The following is a 14,864-nucleotide window of genomic DNA, read 5'->3' as shown; positions in this document are numbered from 1 at the left end:
CGGCCCCGCGCCCCAGGTAGCTGAGCTTGTGCATCTCCCCCCTTCCCCAAATCCTGCCTCAAACCCCCCCATCCCCACAGCACGTCAGCTCCTCCCCCCCCCCCCCCAATCTTTCCCCCCTCCGTTCCCGGTGTCGCTTGCAGGGAGTGGGCGGCGGGGGGTAAAGGTTGCCCGGCCGGGGTCAGGGGCGACGGCGCGGCGCACACATGTGATCCGTTATCGCAGGATGTGTGCGCAGCTTTGTTTATGCGTGGGACGCGGAGCGGGGCGGGCAGCGGCGCTTTACCCCCCCTCCCCCCCCCCCCCCCCCAATCAATCATCCCAGCAAAGAATAAACGGACCCAAAGCAAACGCAGGCCAGCAAGAAGGACATCGCTGGTTGCGGGATGCAGTGAAAAAAAAAATAGTAATAATAAAAATAAAATAAGAAGGGAAAAAAACACCAACACCGTGGGGCCTGGGGGGGAGCAATTCAGTGGAGTTTGGCGCCACAGTCCCAGGGTTGGGGCACAATTGACAAAACCCACGATGGCTTCGGGGCTGGCAGCACCCTTGCCAGGCTTGTACGAGGGATATTACGCGGCGGACGCAGCGATCCGGCTGGATCTTTGCGTGCCGGGGTGTGCTGGGTGCCCTCCCCACCGGGGGTGGGGGGGGAGCAGGAGATTTGGGAATCCCATCTGACGGCGAAGCGGGGGAAGGATTGCTTGGGGGAGGGGGGGTAATAAAGTTGGGTTAGTTGTTGCACATGGCTGGGCGATGGCGAGCGGCGCCGCTCCCACGGCCACCCCGCTGCCGGTCACCGGTGGAGGAGCCCAACTGCCGCTGAAGCCTGGCGCACCCCCCGGGGAGGCGAGAGCAAAGCCACGCGGGCAACCCGAGCGCGGAGGGGCCGCCTAAAGCCACAGGCGCCGGGTGGGGGCTCCCCCCTCAGCCTCCCCCCACCCCACCACGCGTGATCCGCCGCGGGTGGCAGTGGCCGGCCCCGCTGCCCGGGGCGCGCCACCTCCCTCCGGCGCCGCGGCGTTGCCGCCCCCGCCGCCCCCCGGCCCCGCCGCCACCATTGTCACCCGGGAAACCACCGGGCGATGCCGCGGCGGCCCGGGGCGGCCGGGGGGGGGGGCTCGCCCCCATCCCTACCCCCCACCCCCGCCGCCTCCCAGCGCATCCCCGCCGGGGTGTGGGGTACCGGGAAAGGGGACGGGGACCGGGGCAGGCGGTGGGGTTCAGCCGCACGGAGAAAAACTTTGCTCGTTACCCCGGCGCCCTCACCGGGAAGCGGCGGGGCCGCTCGGACGCCGCGCAGGCAGCACCGGCCGGGCCCCGGCGCGGGCAGGCGGGCAGGCGGCCAGCTCCGCGCCCCGTCGCCGCCGCGGGCAGCCCGGTAACGGCGCCGGGCGGAGCGGGGCGAGCCGCAGCCGCCCCCCGCCAAACTTTTTCTTCTACCCCCTCCCCCTTTCTCCACCACCCCCCCCACACGCACACCCCCAACTCGGACGCCCGCCGGAGCGGCCCCGGGGGCCGGCACCTACCGGCGGTCCGGGAGCCGCCGCTGCGGGCAGCGCTGCCGGGTGCGGCGGGGGCTGCCCGGGAGCTGGGGACGGGGGGGGTAAAGGGCGAAGGGGGTGGGGGGGATCAGCACCTGCCCGACGCCGGGGAGGGGGGGCCCGGCCAGAGGGGAGCCGAGGCGGGCACGGTGCCTCGCCGCCGCCGCACACCCACCTCCACATCGCCGCTCGCTCTGGGAGTGCACAGCCCCCGAATCGCGCTGCACGGCGCTGCCGCCGCCGCCGCCGCTGCTGCCCGCGGCTGCCGGCAAAACCCGGACCGGACCGAACCGCCCCGCTCGCCCAGCCACGCCACGCCACGCCGCGTCGCGCGCGCCCCCCGCCGCCCCACGCGCGCGCCGCCCGCCTCACACCCTCACACCCAACCAGCCACCCCACGGGTGGCCCGAACCCCATCGCCGTGTCACACACACCCCTCGTGCCCTAGTCGCCCCCACGGGTGTCACCCCGCTGTGCCCCGCCATGTGCCATCCGCCCCCCATGGGTGTTACCGGAGTGTTCCCCCCACCGATCTCACCCTGCTGTGACTCCCGTGTCTTATCTGCCCCCCCCGCGTGTCACTGTGGTGTGCCCCACCTCCCCCCGTGTCCCAGCCGCCCCCACGGGTGTCACCATGGTGTACCCCTCGTGTCCCACCTGCCCGCACGGGTGCCACCCCACTGTGTCCCGCATGGGCTGGCCATCCCCCACGGGTGTTCCTGTGGTGTTCCCTCCCCCAGGTCCTAGCCACCCCCAGGAGTGTCATCACAGTGTGTCCCACTCCATGTCCCATCTGCTCCCACGGTGTCACCCTGCTGTGCACGCTACCTCCCACCCACCCCCACCTTTGGGCTACCTTTGCGGTGTGCCCCCCCATGTCCCATCCACCCCAGGGGGTGTCACTGTGGTGTGCTCTCCATGACCCACTCAATCCCACGGGGGTCACCCCCCTGTACACCACATGTCCCACCTATCCACCACAGGTTTCACCCCACTGTTCACCCCATGTCCCAGTCACACCCATGGGTGTCACCATTGTGTCCCCCCATGTGACATCCACACCCATGGGAGTCACCCCCTGTACACCCTGTGCTCCCCCATCTCCATGGGTTTCACCCTGCTGTGCCCCACCCATGTCCCACCCACCCCCACAGGAGTCACCCGACTGTGTACCTCCATGTCTCATCTGCCCCCTTGGGGTGTCACCCCAGTGTGCCCCCCACCCATCCTCAGTAGCGTGTCACTCTGGTGCATGTCCCCCCCATCCACACTGTGGGGTGTCACCCTGCTGTGCCTTCCCCTGCCCCCTCTATCCCAAGGGGTGACACCCCTGTGTGCATCCCCGTGCCCCTCCCCCGCCCCACCCACCTCATAGCCTGTCCCCATGCAGCCTCAGGAGTGTCATTCTGGTCTGTGCCCCACCATCTGGGTGCCTCGTGGGGTGTCACCCCAGGGTGCCCCTCCAGCCCCCAGCCACCCCATGAAGCTTCATCACGGCAGCTGGCCCCCATCCCTCCATCACCCACTGTAGGGTGACCCCAGAGTGTTCCCCATCCCTCCGTCCCTTCTGTGGGGTGCCCATCCTTAGCCCTCCCCTACGAGATGCTTCCCAGCATGCGCCCCATCCTCTGTCTTGCCAGTGGGGTGCCCTATACCTCTGAATCTCCCGTGGGGTGCCTCCTGGCAAGTGCCCCATCTCTCTGTCCCCCCTGTGGGGTCCCCTCCCACCTGTACCCCATGCCTCTGCCCCCCAATGGGGAGGCCCTGGCATGTGTCCACATCCCTCTGTCACCCCCATGGGGTGTAGCTGGTAGCAGGGTGCAGAAGCAAGGGTTACCCCTGAGTTCCTGGGGTGCAGAAGGGGGGGCCTTTGGAGTGCAGAGCCCCCCCATCCCACCACTGCATCTGGGTCCACAGGGAGCATTGCTTTGGTCTGGGGGTGAGGAACCCCAACCACAGAGCCCCTGAGCCCTGAGCCTGCCACTGCCACCAGGAGGGAGCTTGCCGGTCCCCAACACGCAGCATCAGTTGAAAGCCCCCTGCACAGCAAATAATTGATGCTACCAATAAGTGACCCAGAAGGAGAGGACAAATCTCCCCAAGGTTTGGCCCCTTCAGGGGCAACACGCTTGGCCCAGAAGTTTTCTGCTCAACTTTTTGGCAGGAATTTTTTTGCTGCTGGGGGGGAGAATTTTCTTCCCCTTTGTGGGGTGGGCACTGAAAAATTGGAAGTTTAAAAAATTCATTAAATCCCCACTCCTCAGCCAAGAGCAGCTTTCCAGGGACAAACGGCCCAAAAAAAACCCACCACCACCCCCAATTCCTGCAGCCTTTTCAGTTGCCAGCAAAATACCCAAAACCTCCCGAAAGCAGAAACCCTGACAAAAATGAAACTGGGTTTGTGTTGCCGTTGATTTTTTTTTTTTCACAGGAATGCAAAATCGCTTCCCACCCCGCTCCTGCCTTGAAATGAAACAAAAAAATCTAAGATGGGGGGTTGAGGAGTGCGGACGCACTTTTTGTATTTGATCCACATCTTGTTAATTATGTGCCTTTCACATATTTAGTGACTGGGATTTTCAAACACAGGCAATGTGATGATGCTACCTTCCGGGTGGCAGCAATGGCAGTGTCCTCCTGGGCACCCCTTGTGCCTGGTCCCCAGCTGGCATCACCACCAGCCCCGGCTCATCACCCTCAGCTCCTCTGCTCAACCTCCCCAGCGCACTCCTTGCTTGCCTGCCATCTGCCCTTCAGCCTCTTGCCCCCAAAAAAACAGGCAGTATTCTACTGCCAGGCGCACAGGATGCGGGTGGCACTGGTGATGCGGGAGAAGGGACAGCATCCTACCAGCACCGCACGCAGCCACCACAGCCCAGCCACAGTGACACCAGCAATGCTACCCAGCATATGACACACTCTCACCTGGGTGGGCTTCACCCATGGAGTTTTATTTGCCCCTTTTTTTGCTATTTTTAAGGGTCTGAGCACACCCTGATCCCCTGACACCACCATGAGATGCAGGGTGCTGATGTCCTCCCTGCAAAGGCAGGGCCTGCAGCAATTGCACCTGGAGTTTGCAGCCCACCAAAGGTGGACAACCACAGAGGGATTTCACTGCTCAGCATATGTGGAAAACTCATGTGAATGAAAATTGCCTTCAGCCTGAGGGCTGAAGTCCTCTAAGAGAGGGGAAACTGAGGCATGGAGCCAAGTAGGGACTCGCTCACAGTGTCAGCAGCAAAGCTGTGGCTCCAGCCCAGCACTCCCCAGCAAACCCCAGGCTCCCCAGCATCCCTGAGCTGGTACGCACTGCGGGGCACACAGTGCTCCAGCACTGGGGAGGATGGTGTCCCCCAGTGCCCTCAAACTGGCACATCCCCACAGCCTGGGGACAAGACATGGGACACATCCCATGAACCCCCATCCTGCTTCTGGACTTTGATCCCTTGGTGTGCTGGGGGCTGTGGGGGTCAGAGGGACAGGGCTGGAGGGCAAAGGGAACAGGGCTGGAGGGCAAGGGGTGCAAGGATGGAGGATGAAAAGGACAAGGACAGAGATGGAGATTGAGGGGGCCAGGGGTAGAGGGCGAGGGGGACAGGTATGGAGGATGATGGGGGTGGGGGTGGAAGGCAAGGGGGACAGGGTTGGAGGGCAAAGGGAATGGGGATGGAGGGAAAGTGGGACAGGGAAGGAAGGCAGGGGTGGCAGAATAGAGGGCAAGGTGGATGGGGGATGGAGGCAACTGGGGACAGGGATGGAAGGCACAGGGGACAGGGATAGATGACAAGAGGACAGCGTGGAAAGCCTATCTGCAAACAGCAGTGCTGCCTCCGGTCTCTGCCTGCCAGAACCAGTGCCAAAATCTTCACCACGCTGGGCCCAACGCTCCCACAGCACTGCCTCCTTCCTGGCCGGGGAGTGAATCCAGGACCCCTGCCCAGAGGCATGGGGCTGGGAATAATGTGGGGGACCGCCAAAGGACATGACGGTGATGCTAGGCAGCCTGACCCTGCCGCGGTGAAGGGGGGGGTCACACAGGTCCGTGGCCCCCCCGCATGGCAGCAGGGCACTATGGGATAGCAGCTGGAGGGCTGCCAAGGCTGTGTGAGCAGGAGACGCGTCCCAACAGCCTCTGGAGCACAAACACTCTCCAAAATGCCCAACCCCAACCCAAAACCCCTGAGCTCAGCTGCTGCCATCCAAGTGGGTTACAGAGTGACACTTGCTTGTCACCTCCTCTGCACTGGGTGTGGGGTGTCTTCTGGTGGAGAGGACCCAAATTCAGGAGCCCCATACCTTGGTGACATCCCTGATTCTAGGGAGGAATTTTTTCAGCCACCGGGATGGGGGAACCTGGTGGGACCCAGCACTGGCAAGCTGGACAAGCTCCTCTGGATGCTCTGCTGGGAGACCCCCCGCCCCAGCAAGCTGGGGTCAGGCTGGCACAAGCTCCTTATTTTTTTTAGAAGCCAATTTGCTCCCCTTAACCCTGATGGTGCCAAAAAACAGAGCTGGAGCAGCTGGCATTTTTTGGGTGCCAACCTCCAAGGGCATGCCCACCGCACCAGGGGTTAGAATAACCCACCATCATGCTCAGGTGGCTGCCATGGGCTGCCCCAGGGGCATGGCACTCTGCCTGTGTCCAGCCAAGTCCAGGGGCCATGGCACCCCCTTGTCTCCCAGCTGGGGGGCCACAGGAGTCCCCACCTTCCTGGCTGCAAAAGCCTTAAGTCCCAGGAAGAGGGTGCCCCAAGAAGCACATAGCCCTCCACCAGCCCCTGCCTCCCATTAACTGAGGCTCTGTCTGTGTTAATTTTTAACCCCAGCTGTCTCCCACATGGCGGCCGCGGGCCGCAGAGGCTCATGCTGGCCCCGCTTACCAGGGACGTGCCGCAGCCACTCGGCAGTGCGGGGACCAGCCACCTCTTCTTGGAAAGGGCTTGGGGAGGGGGGTTGGAAATGAGTTCCCACTGCCTACCAGGTTGCTGGATGGTTCGTGCCCCTCCTGGGAGCTCAGCCTGGGTCCCAGGGGGCTTGAGGAGGGAGATGTGGGTGCAGGGCAGGCATGCAGCTCTGGCCTTTGCAGCTGGGGGGGCCACAGTCCAGGCTGTCCCCCTGGCTCCTCTGTGAACGGCAGCAGCCGCTGCCCGGGAATGTCCTGGCAGGAGGGACCCGGGCCTCAAAGCAAACAGACGCCACGCCGGCGGTTGGGAGAAGGGCAGGAAGCCGTTTTCCCTCTGCCCTCTCCCACCACAGTGTGGCCGAGTGCAGGGGGGAGCACGGCATGGAGAGCGCAGGGGCCAGCAAGCATCCCCCTCCAGTCCGCAAGCAGGGAGGCAAGGCAAGACACACACACACATACCCCCCCCCACCCCAAATCATCCCTTTCTGGGTGTTGAGTAGCTGCTCACACCGGTGCCAAAGGACGCCACAGCCATCCGGGTGCCCTGGACACTCAGCCTTTGCTGGGAGAAGGGCGAGTGGGCACAATGGCTCTCTGCCGCAGGGCCATGTGGGCTGCTGGGCGAGCAGGCATAGCTGCAGGCACGCCTACGTGCCAGGCGGCAGGAGAGCCACGAGGACATTTGAGCTGCAGCGTTTCCACCTCCGGGGACCCTGGCAGGCGTTGGGGTTTTTTTTATGAGCCAGGGATTCGCCTGGAATTCAGACGCCCACGTGGTCCAAAATAGCCTCGCTCCAACATCCGGAGCGCCCTGCAAAAGCCATCTGCCTGCACAGGCAGGGCAGGCAGCCGCGGGGCTGGGGCACGTCGGCACGGCTCGGATCACTTCCTGGTGGCTCCTGCTGTCTATGTCTGCTGCTGAGGGTTTACGGAAGCATTGCCCAAGCCCTGCCATCAAGAGAAGGACAGGCAAGCACTGTGATGCACAGCCAGGCAGGGGACACTCGTCCTGGGTCCCATTGACATGGGAGCTTTCCTAGTGCCTGCAGATTTTTGGCTCATGCCAAGCTGCTGCTCAGCAGCCAGGTTTGGGAAGACACCAGTGGCATGAAAACACCCATTCTCAGGCCAGGTTGGTTGCTGTTCAGGTGGGAGCTGAAATGCAGAGCAAGCCCAACTCGGGGAAAATTATTCTGATCCATTTGTACCTTCCCATGTTTTGTCTCCTGGACAGCCCTGTGTCACCATCTCGAATCCAGCATCAGTCCTGTGGTGGGACAGGATCCTTCAGACCCAGCACCTGGAATGAGAGGACACCTTCTCAGCACAGTCCCTCCTTTTAAGCCCCCACCACGGGTACTGTGGATCCAGGTGGGGCTTTCCAAACCGCTTCCGCCAGCAGCAGCCATCCACCCAAACAAGCACACTTAGAGGGGTCAGGTCAACTGCCATTTCAGAAAAAGACGTGCAAGTTAAATGGTTTCCCTGGGAAATGTCAAAAGTTACTTATGGCAAGACCTAATCTGGGCACACTTGAGTAAGGAACTGTGGAGAAACAACCATGAAAACTGTGCTGGCCTCCTCCTCACCAGTACAGCAGCTAGGACATCACCTTCTGCCCAGCACACCAACCCCCACACTGCCTGTACCCCCGGCCTTGCCCATATACCTTCTTGGCAGGCAGCCTCAGCAGGCAGCAGGAATCTGGGTTCCTGAGGATGATGGTGAGTCTCATCTGAGCACATCTGTGTTTTGTTGAAGGCCATGGAGAAGCAATGGCCTTGTACTTGTAGGGTAAGACCTGGTTCAGGGCAGCATCCCTCTGGATGTGTTGGTGTACATGCGCCTGCAGCCAGCAATGTCCATGGGCACAGGAGAAGGCGATGATCTCTGGGTTGCCTAAGCAGGGGACCATCCGCATTTTACAGGGAACCCTTTGCACCATGGCAGGGCCCAGTTTGGGGGAGCTGGCCCAGCCCTGGGGCCAGAGACCCTTGCCAGCGAGGACTGCAACCTGAGGAGAAGCGCTGAATAAGGGAATCTCTCGGTAGTCCCAGAAGCACGGTAATCTCAGAGCAGAGTTTAACCCTAAAGGTTATGAGGCTCCCCATGAAAACCCCCATTATCCATTGAACCCCTGTGGAGGCAAGTTGGGTCACCCCGCTGAGTGCCCATGCTGCACCCCATTTGGCAGCAAGAAAGTCTGAGTGAGGCTGAGACGTTCTGGCAGACAATGGATGCTCTGTCACCTCCCATGGTGAAGAGGCTGCTGAGAAAAAGCACGTGGTAGGTCCCTGCACTGAGATCCCACCCGGACACATTTCCTCCCACTTCACATCCCCTCTTCCCAGCAGTGCCGCTGCAGCTGAGCCTTGACTGAGACACTGTTGACAGGGGAGCTGGGGATGTGAGCCATGCACACAATTCCTTGCAGAAAGGACTCTTAAACGCTGCCTTCTCTGCTTGGGTTTTGTCTCCTTTGACCAGCTCCACCATCTTAGACCTGAGGAGCCATCATCCCCTGACTCTTAGATGCTGGAGCAGTGCCCCAAACCCACCACACTCCTCTCTGCTTCCATTTACTGCCCATAAAAGATGTCAGCAGCAACGTGTGATCAATGCTATTGAAAGAAGCTGACAGATCTGACTCTATGGGTATAGGAAGCTGTCCCCTCCTTGATCACCTAAACACCATCCATCATCCAGGCTGATGCCACCTCTGCACTGATCTGCAGCCTGTAATGGACTGGAAGATGTGAAAAGGACCTGTTACATCCAGATGACTCTTCTTTCAGAAAGGAAGCTTAGGAGCTGAGCAATAACTGCATGTCTCTCACATCACATCCTTAACCACCTAAGAAAGTTTGAAGATACCTCTCCTCGCTTCATCTTCATGGGACCCTTCAAGATCAGACTTCAACTATAAGGGCAGCACCAAATTCTCAGGCAGAGATGTGCAAGGGTCCCATCAAGATCTTCTGGGAGACACCTTGTGCAGTCACCTAAAATGCAGGAGCATTGGGGTGTGCTCACCCACTGCTCCTGCTGTTGGAGAAGCCACCTCTTCACCATGAAGCCCTCTGTGACCTGGCTGGGAACATGGGTCCTTACTGGGGACTGGCCAGCAATGCCGCCCCACTGTGCCATCCCACCTTGCTGCTCTCCTCCACTGAAGGCTTCCCTGCACTCACCTGCTCCCCACACTCAGGGGAGACCCCTGCGGCATCCCAGGGACACCTGGCATTGAAAGCCCTGGCAGGTGGAGAAGACCTAGGCCTGAAGCTCTGACTTGTAGCTCCATTTCTTCCGGGGCAAACACAGCACAAGAAATTGCGGCAAAGAGCCAGCCTAGAGTTGGATGGAAACAGACCACCATCTACTTACCTAGGAAGACCAACTGGACTTGTCAAGAGGAAAGAAATTCATCTACATCTCACACATATGGTCTCATCCTAATGGATATGTATGAGCATAAGGGAAGAAGAATAACCTTCTGGTTAGGCTAAGGGCTTGGCAGTTGAGATTTCACGATGCTATTCTCAGCGCTGTCCACACCTTGCTCCAAAGACTTGGAAAACTCTTTATCCATCCTCAGGCCTCACATTTCCATCTGGAAATGCGGCTGATACCTATTTTGCACTCACCGCAAAGAAGAGAGGAGGGACATTTGAGATGCGTCTCCCTCCTCGGACGACTCTTGCTTTGAGCTAAAGAGAGCAGGCAGGAGAGACAGGAAGAATGAAGAGCCACAAGGCTCTGCCAGGAAAGCTCCAGCACTCCTTCAGGCTGCCTGGAAAACTCAAACCCCAGTGGAAAGAGGGAAGATGTTCTTCCCTAGCAGTCTGGGGGAGCACAACTCATCACCTCTGATAGCCTAGAGCAAGCTGGAGCTATCAGAGCATGTTTTCATCCTCATGATCCAGACCCAGATGCTTCCTGGGCTCGATGTCTTCCAGGAGGGATGCACAGATGTGTGCACCACCCAAGCCAGGGGGAGCGCCCAGGACCACCTGCCAGGCTGCCAGCCAGGCAGGAGGCAACAGGCTGGTGGTGGAAACCTATTGTTTGTCAGAAAACGTGCACCTAGAAGTGTGCTGTTGCCTGCTTGAGGAGGATGGTGCTAGGCACTGGGGCCCACAGCAGCCAGTGGCCTTGCCTGAGGTGATCCAGGGGACAAGGTGCTCCAGGTGTCCCAAGGTGCTCCAGGGGCCTGTGGCACATGGCTGGGCTGGAGCTGGGAGATGTCACCGGCTTTCCGAAGGCAGACAAGGTGTCTCCCCACCACTTCCCCATTGTTGGGAGATTCTGTGTCTAGCTATGTCCATGCTGGGCAGCATCACCTACCTCCAGCCCGGCATGGGGGTCCCACACCTGCCCTGGTGCTCGCAGCCCCATGGTCACCATGAGGGCAGACCAAGCATGTCCCTCCACATCCTGCCTTCTTTAACCCCCATGCACCCCTGATCTGGTGCTGGCTAGGACCCTGTTCCCAGGATGGATGCCAGCATAGGCTCCCACCTCCATCTCCTGCTCCTCCGCCTCCTCCTCCTGCAGGGCACTTCTGCAGGAACCCCAGCCCTGCAAGGAGAACACAGAGCAGCCATAGCAGCCATAAATCCTTCCCTGCAGTCCAGGGCCCTGCCAAACTCTCCCTTCCACCCAAATTTATGGAAAAGTGGGTCCCTGCCAGCAAAGCACAGTACAATCGCAAGGTAGAACAGGCGGTACTTGCTGGCTGCAGAAAGGGCTCCTGCAGCCTCTTCCACTGACAGCCGTTCTCTTTCTCTTCCTCAGGCTGTCACTCTGTGTGGCCTGGGGAGAGACACACCCCTGCACAGCTGAAGCACCCATGGCACAGCTTGCCTCCCCCAGTCCTGCTTCCCCAGGTACCCCAGCCCTCCACAGCACCCCAAGCCACAGGTATGAACATGGGGTCTGAAAGCAAAGGAGGCTTTCCGTGCATGGGCACAGATGAGCCCAAATACCATCTTGTGCCACCCAGGTGGGTGAGCCCAAACATGGGTGGGGGAAGATGAAGGATTTGGGGAGGGAGGCAAGATCCAGAAGCTGAGCATCACCAGGGATTTCATCACGGTAGCAAAGGTCAGCCACATGCCAGCCCCTTCCTCCGCTGCCACAGCAGAGGTAGAGCTGACAGTAGACCCGAGTATTTGCATTTCCTGATGGCTGCGTGCTGAAATTTGCAGTCTTAATGGTGCATTAATGCTGGCTCCTGCATTTCATTACTTCTGAGAGCGAGAAAAGGCACAGAGTGAAAATAAAAATTCCCCTTAACTCAGCTAGGTGAGCCTGGTCACCAAGAGCCTGCTACTGCCAGTCGCCCATGCACATGGTTGCAAGCCAGCCCCGGCCACAAGGCACAAGTCTGCAGAAATCCTATCGCAAAACATTACCTCCTTCCTTCATTTATCCTTAAAGCCAGGATGCCACTTCCCAGGTACCGTGGAGACCAGAGCACATACACCCCCCACCCAGTGGCTGTCCCAGCTGGGGTCATCTGTGAACCCCCTGCAAATGCAGGGATGCTTTGGAGAGGCAACTCCTTGGCCGCCTTCCTGTTTCACATCCTGTGCTGCACAGGTCAGGGAATTCAATATACTTTTTGCCCAAATCAAACTTGGCTGCTGCTTCTTTGCCCCAGCCTGGACATGAATTTCTGGGCCTGAGCTTAAGTGTAAAGCACTTAGAAACCTCTCTGGCCTGAAAGCACAGGGACAAGGGGCAACAGAGTCTTGCACAGGGGAGCAGGAGGGAGCAAGCGCAAGTGATGGAGGTACCTGAAAACGGGGATCAGGCAGGAAAAACCTCCTGGATGCTCAGCATGGGCCAGAGCAAAGCTCACCTGCTGGCCATGCTCTGCAACATGCTTTTTGGGGTGAGTTTTGGGGTCTCCAGCATGCTAATGGCCAGCACCCTCTGTGTGCCTCAGGTTGTTGCCTATTGCATATGTACAAGCCTGACCCAAGGGGACACTGATAAAGTCAAATAGACCAGGGCACACAGAGGTGAGCACCTGGGCAGCATCACAGCATCTCCTGTGGCCTTCAGATCTGCAAACCTCTTGTCTCTACCCGCTTCAACTTTTGAGATCCACCAACTGCAGGGTGTGGTACCTCTCCATCGTCTCTCTTGTTTGAGACTTACGAAGGTCTCAGCCATCACCACTGGGCAAGGGTGGGAAAATTAGGCTGGCTGAATGTGACTACACAATGCCCAAAAAGCCAACCCCATCCAGAGGCTCTCCAGGCCTTCCATAACCCTACTTGAAAACGACTGGCCAGACCTGACCCCAGCACCTCCATCTGAGCAGTTTCATACTGGTCCACAAGCCAGGGAGGACCATTCATCACCTCCAGGGCATCTGGGTTGCACTGATGGGGTGGGGGGGTACCTTCCTGCATCCACCCCCACTGCCAGGTGACTTTCCCAATGCCCAGCCTGAAATTCCCACTTGCTCTCCCAAACCTGGTTTCCGTCTGCTCAGCCAGCCAGCAGCCCCCTCCTGCCCAGGCAGGCCTGCACTGCCTTTCCTGGCCGTAAAAGCAACAGGGCAGTGGAAATATTTCGGAAACACCTTTTACAGTTCTCCAGACAGTGTTGCCGTTAACCCCTGAAGGAGCTGGCTGCCATCAGGAAAAACAATTTCATTCTAGCCAAATTATTTCACAGGAAAAAACTGATTTTGGTGCCATTTTTAATGTGGATGACTTCAGCATCATTCCCTTGGACTTTGCCATCTTTTCCTGATCTTACGTAGAGCAACAACCCAGTGCTCTGGGATTATCTGGATCAAACATTTTCCTTTGCTCCACATTCAGCAATTTCAGTTCCTCGGGACTTCTCTGTCAAACTGCCCTGTTTTGCTGGACTGCGGTGTTGCTCTGTCACAGCTCAGGTTTGGGAGCCCTGCTGAAACCCAGCCCCTGCAACTGCCCCCCAGCTATTTTCAAAGGCACCTACAGAGCATTAGGTCACAGCAACTAAAATAGCAGATTCCGGTCCAAATCGGGGTGATGAGCACATTTTGCCCAGCCCTTGCCCAGGTCCCCAGCCCCCTGGCCAGGAGCACTGTCACAGCTCAGAACAGGGACACCAGCCACCCTGTGGGTGCCAGTGCCACCCAACCATGAGGTTGCTCATGAAAGCTCTTGCTTTCATGAGTGCGTCCTCCCCACTTCAGACCCACTTGAAGAGTCCAGCACCGGGTCAGGATGCAAGCCTCCACAGCCAGCTGTTGGCCTCCACTGGAGTCCAGGCACAGTAAGACAGGAGGGACACAGGCCTCCACAGTGGGGCAAACAAGAAGGTTTGGGGTTCAGAAACCCCTGGGGAAGTCCTGGGGTCTTTTTGCTCAGCACAAACCACATAAACAATGTCTGAGAGGGGTCAAACCAGTAAGCTCAGCCCATAGCAGCTCCTCACGCTGCTCGGGCGCCAGCGGCACTGACCTCCAGTGCGGTCCCAGCCCCCTCAGTGCTCCTGGAGACAGCAGGGCCAGGACGTGACATTCCCTTCATTTTATCTTCACACATGAGCAGTTCTCAACAAGTGCTTCGCTCTGCCCACAGCAAACGCCAAACTCTTGCACCACCTGGCACATAAGCTGGGATGGGGCAAAGCCAGGCTGAGTGAGCACATGTCCCTCAAGCAGCCAGGAAAGGGGACTCCCCAACCCCAGCACCCAGCTATAGCCCACCAGCAAGGTCCCAAGGAAGACACAAACGCTGCCAGGAGGTAGAAACCAGGTTCCTTCTACAACGCCCCAGCTGCGGGGTCAGATTTATGGGTCAGCAGCAGGGTCCTCACCCCAGGAGCAGTGCTTTGGTGCTGCTTTGGCCACTGCATGCTCCTGGGCCAGCCTGGTGATGGGCACAGGGACTGTCCCAGCAAGGACTCCATCTACACGTGGCACCAGCAGGTTGTACAAGCTGCCCTGAGATCTCCAGGCATGAATGACCTCCTGGAAGGGGACCGCCATGTGTCCTAGCAGATGCTCCATAGAGATCTGGCTGCTGACACATGCTCCAGTTGATGGATGATCCCAAACACTTGTCTCCAATATGGTCCTGAGCACATCACCTCTGTCCTCTGCTTCCCCCCAGCTGGACCATCTCCCTGTGCTTGGGTTGGTGCCCTGGAAGACTTTCGTCTAACTGGTCTCTCCTTCCTGAGGGCTCAGCATCCTCAACAGGTGCTTCAGAGGCAATCAAGATTGCTATTTTTTGCCTCTGGGAAAATCTGGCAGCAATTCAGACAAGAACTTGGGATTTGGGCCATCTGCATTTGACATCAGTTACCACCCATGTCACATATGGCTTGACTGAGTCCTTAGATCATCCCATGCCTCAGTTTCCCCCTTCGTAAAACAAAAAGGCCATTCCTTTAGATGT

The 14,864-nt window shown here is 59.0% G+C and overlaps 1 protein-coding gene across 9 annotated transcripts in view; it reads right to left on the bottom strand.

Moving 5' to 3' along the window:
* The window catches only part of CXXC5 (CXXC finger protein 5), a 44,999-nt gene extending 38,315 nt beyond the window's left edge, over positions 1-6,684 (bottom strand). The window contains exon 1 of one of the 9 annotated variants that reach the window (XM_075102366.1): positions 6,529-6,684. The gene's annotated coding sequence lies outside the window, so the exon portion shown is untranslated. The other 8 variants (XM_075102365.1, XM_075102368.1, XM_075102361.1 and 5 more) reach the window with 8 other exon arrangements.
* Positions 6,685-14,864: the final 8,180 nt, after the last annotated feature.

This window comes from Phalacrocorax aristotelis, chromosome 8, assembly GCF_949628215.1.
Source record: "Phalacrocorax aristotelis chromosome 8, bGulAri2.1, whole genome shotgun sequence".
NCBI classification, from domain to species: domain Eukaryota; kingdom Metazoa; phylum Chordata; class Aves; order Suliformes; family Phalacrocoracidae; genus Phalacrocorax; species Phalacrocorax aristotelis.
The sequence above is the reverse complement of the archived record's forward strand: the minus strand, read 5'-3'. Positions and strand labels throughout refer to the sequence as shown.